Genomic DNA, 4,182 nt, shown 5'->3' on the forward strand with positions numbered 1-4,182 from the left:
TGTCTTTTGCGACGTCCAAAACTAGTCCATGTCCATGTAGCCAAGTGCTACACTAACGACACGGTAGCTCAGATCCACCACATGAAGAAAAAAAGAGCAAAAAGAATGCCTGATCGCAGTTTATTTTTTTTTCATTGCTATATTTAGCTATATGTTCAGGCTTGACAAACCGTTTGAGTTCGGCTTGTTAAAAGCTCGATTCGAGCTCGGCTCGAAGTCTTAACAAGCCAAACTCAAGCCTAATGTGTAGCTCGAAGGTCAACTTGGGCTCGTTCGAGCTCGACTCAAACTTCTACCAAGCTCAAGCCGAGCCCGCCTGTGTTCGCTCGAGTTCGGCTCGTTGACAGGCCTATGCCTATGCACTACTTGCATGCGATATAACCTTTGCTGCTGGCGGTTTAGCCTAGGTAGCCATTGGTTAAAGACTATGGATGACCTCATCAACCGCGTAGACTTTCAATATATAATCCGATTGTCATTGGATTTCTACTGATAGTATTCGGTTGCATATTAATTGCATGTTGATTACTCCCTCTGTCTCAGTTTACAAGTCCTACGCGTATACCTAGGTTGCCAATTTGATCACCCTAATATAAACTATATAACACAAAAATTATGTCTTTTGAAAATAGAACATCTAAAGTTTATATTGGTATATTTTTTGTAATATATTACTTGTATTAGGTTGATCAAATTGACGACCTAGGGATATGCGCACAGCTTGTAAAATGAGAGAGAGGGAGTACATGATTAGTGCTGCCATTCATACTTGGTATGGCATTAAATGCACTTATAAACATGAAAAGTCCCAAGAAAAGTTAGGCTTCCTCCCTCTCCTACCGGCGCCCTTGTCGGCTGGCCTCGTCTCCGGTTGCCTTAGAGCCATGGGGGCGCGGTGTATCCCGACCCTTGCCGACGGGAGGGCTCCATTTTTTGACGTTTTTTTTTTTGAGTTTTGTTAGGGTTTGTGTGCTACTCAGTAAGATGAGACGGCGGTGGCTCCCTAAAAATAGAATAAGGTTCTCTCCTCCTAGCCCCCGCCCCGGTAGTGCGTCTAGCCTTGTTGGTGAGCGTGTGGAGGTATGTCTCCGATGGGTCTATCTTTGGGGATTTGCTCGGATCTAGTCGTCGTTCGTCTACGTTCGCGTGTCTTTAAGTTGGATCCATCCGATCTACTATGGGCATATCGGAGTACCTCGAGATCATTCCCAACTATCCGGACGAGGTGCATAGTGCCAATGGCCCAGAGGTTCCCCCTGCAGTTATACAATGGATTCTTGTTGGTGTCGGCTTGGCTGGGCAGCCTCAAGTAGGAGAACTCGCCGGTGCTCTCGTTGAGGTGGAGCGCCACATTGTTGCATTGACCATTGGTGGACCAGCAGATCGAGCCCCCCGTGCGGCCCACGAACCTGAAGGGCTCCGGGTATAACTTTTATATCGTACATTTCATGTATTTGCAATCTTGTCATTGTTCCAGATATTTAACTTCTCCAACTCCTGCAAGGCTTGCATACTCCCAAACTCACTTGCAGGCAACTCTGTTCGACGGCTCACAAGTAGGCGCACCAATTTTTGCAATTGCATAACAGTTGATGGCAGTCTTGGAAGATAATAACATCCTCTCATATCAAGAGTCTCTAAGTGCTGCAGCTTTCCGATTTCCCCAGGAAGCTCTGTGATTTTAAAACTGCTAAGTTGCAAATACCTAAGCTGGCATGAACTTTCTATATTTTTTACATGCTTGTTTTCCAACCATTCACATCGTACGAGATCCAACACCCGCAAAGCATGAAAGTCCACGAGGTGGCATATCTGCTTAACTTGCCCAAACATAGTCAGTGAGCGAACATGTGACTTGGTTTCTGTGATTGCATGGACCGCCTCACCCTGCTCTTTGGCACTAGATTGCATTGACAGACGATGAATCTTGCTTGAAAATGAATTGCAAATACGTCCATGTAAAACGGTAGCAAAGTTCTCTTCATCAGATAAAGATATGACGAGATCAAGCACCGTATCATGGACCCGACAACGTTTCACGGAACCATCATACCCAACATGAACTGGCTGAATCATATTCCTATTAACAAGTTCATTCAAACAATTCTCCGCTACTTGATCCAAACGTCCCCATTACGTAGCAATGAATCCTTCGGCCATCCATTTCCATTTCAATTCTTCACATTCAATTTCATAGTCCTCTGGATATATACACAAGTATAATAAACAAGTCTTCAGGTGGCGCGGAAGATCCAAATAACTAAGTAACAATATGTGTCTCATCCCTTTGAAGGTCTCATTGTTATCAAGCGAAGAACCAGTACCAATGGACTCTTGTAGTCTCTCCCATTCATCGTTGTTATGTGTCTTGTTGACAAGCAAACTTGCCAATGTAATTATAGCCAATGGTAGACCACCGCATTTTTTTAAGATCGTAGTAGAAACTTCTTCCAGTTCTGCGGGACAGGGATCATCTGAGCTGAAAATTCTCTTAAAGAACAATCTTCGAGAACCAACATCATCTAGAGGTGCCATTTGGTAGGGTAGACCACCGGACCTGGAACAGCACAAATTATCTAAACCAGTGATGCGTGTAGTAGCAATTATTCTGCTACCATTATTATTCTCGGGAAATGCTGGCTTGACCAATTTCCAATCGTGTTCTTTCCATATGTCATCAATAACAATGAAGTACCTACATTGAACATTGTGCATTGTTAAGCATTTTCCTACCACTACTTGCACCAGCAAATATTTTGATATATCCAACCAAATACGCAAGTGTTTCCTACTTAATGTTTCAGTAATTTCTTTTGGCACCAATCAAACTATTGGAAATAGTTAAGGTTAAACATACTGAATATTCCCCGGTCAAAGCTAGCCATTTAAAATAAATTAAATTTTCCAAGTCTAAGTATAGGAAATAATTAAGCTAGACATTCAAATAAATCAATTCTTTCCGGCCTAAGCATAAGAAATAATTAGTGTTAAGTATGGAAAAAACAAAACAATGCACGAGTACCTCTTTCCGGTCAAGAATTGTGTGGTTTTACGGATAAGTTGCTGTATGTCTGAACCCTCTGGCTAACATTCTCTAGACTCATCAATTTGAGACAAGATATCCTTGAGGAACTTCTCCAGATCAAGAGCGCGTGACACTGACACGGAAGCTCGGCAACGGAAGTCCCTCCCAATCTTGCGATAGACCTCCATTGCAAGGGTCGACTTCCTCAAGCCTCTAGGCCCGACAATCGGTACCACTTTCAGCTCCATACTCTGATCCATCAGCAATGCAGAAATATGCTTCACTGGGGCGTCCATGGCCACCAAGCCCTTGACCTCCTCGTGGAGCACGGTCATCCGGGGATCTATTTGAACTGGCCTCGTTGCACTGTAATAACCTTCATCAAGCTTGTACCTGTCATTTTCCACAAACAAGCAGAAAAAATAACTTATTGGTCTGAACGTCTTGCAGAGATAACGAAAGATTGTACTGTACCTGTCATGCAGCTCGGTCTCCTGCAAGACCCGAGCTTTGAGGTCCCTGATGAGGGTCGCGATGTCATGGCGCGCCCAAATCGTCCTGAGCCGGCGCGCGGTCGTCCTCATGAACCCTCGCCTGGCGTCGCCGGTGCCAAGCCGGTCCATGAAACGGTCGATGCAGTCCTCCATCTCATAGCTGAGGTCGCGCAAGCTGTCTCTCCGCTTCTTGGTCAGGTTGTCGAGCTTGTCCATGTCCGCCAGTATGTGCAGATAGGCTCGCATCCTGCCAAGCTCGCGCTCCAGGAACTGGATCTCCTTGCGGATGCCCTTGAGAAGCTTGTACTCGTCGGTGAGCAAGGCGGAGAGCTTGCCGAGGAGGGAGCTCATCGCCCCCGTCCCCGCGCTGACCCCCGCCATCGAGAGATCTTGGCGCAGCCGAATCTGGAGGGGGAGGTGAGGATGGTGGCGGCCGGGGAAGACGAGCCGGGAGAGAGTTGACTTGCAACAGCCACAACGCTATACGCCATTCTTTTTTGTTTCTTTTACGGTTTTGCTACTCCCTCCGTCTAGGTGTGTAAGTCACCTTACAAAAACCAAATAATCCTAAAACACTTACGCACGGTACATTAACTCTCTCCTCTTTTCTTGTTTTGTGACATATCAACCAATAAGAGATGTGGGTTGTGCATGCTTTCAATG

At 45.5% G+C, this 4,182-nt stretch overlaps 1 pseudogene; it reads right to left on the reverse strand.

The window, feature by feature from the left end:
* Nucleotides 1-1,446: 1,446 nt before the first annotated feature.
* Nucleotides 1,447-3,942, reverse strand: LOC123114561 (disease resistance protein Pik-2-like; annotated as a pseudogene).
* Nucleotides 3,943-4,182: the final 240 nt, after the last annotated feature.

Source organism: Triticum aestivum, chromosome 5B (genome assembly GCF_018294505.1).
Source record: "Triticum aestivum cultivar Chinese Spring chromosome 5B, IWGSC CS RefSeq v2.1, whole genome shotgun sequence".
NCBI classification, from domain to species: Eukaryota; Viridiplantae; Streptophyta; class Magnoliopsida; order Poales; family Poaceae; genus Triticum; species Triticum aestivum.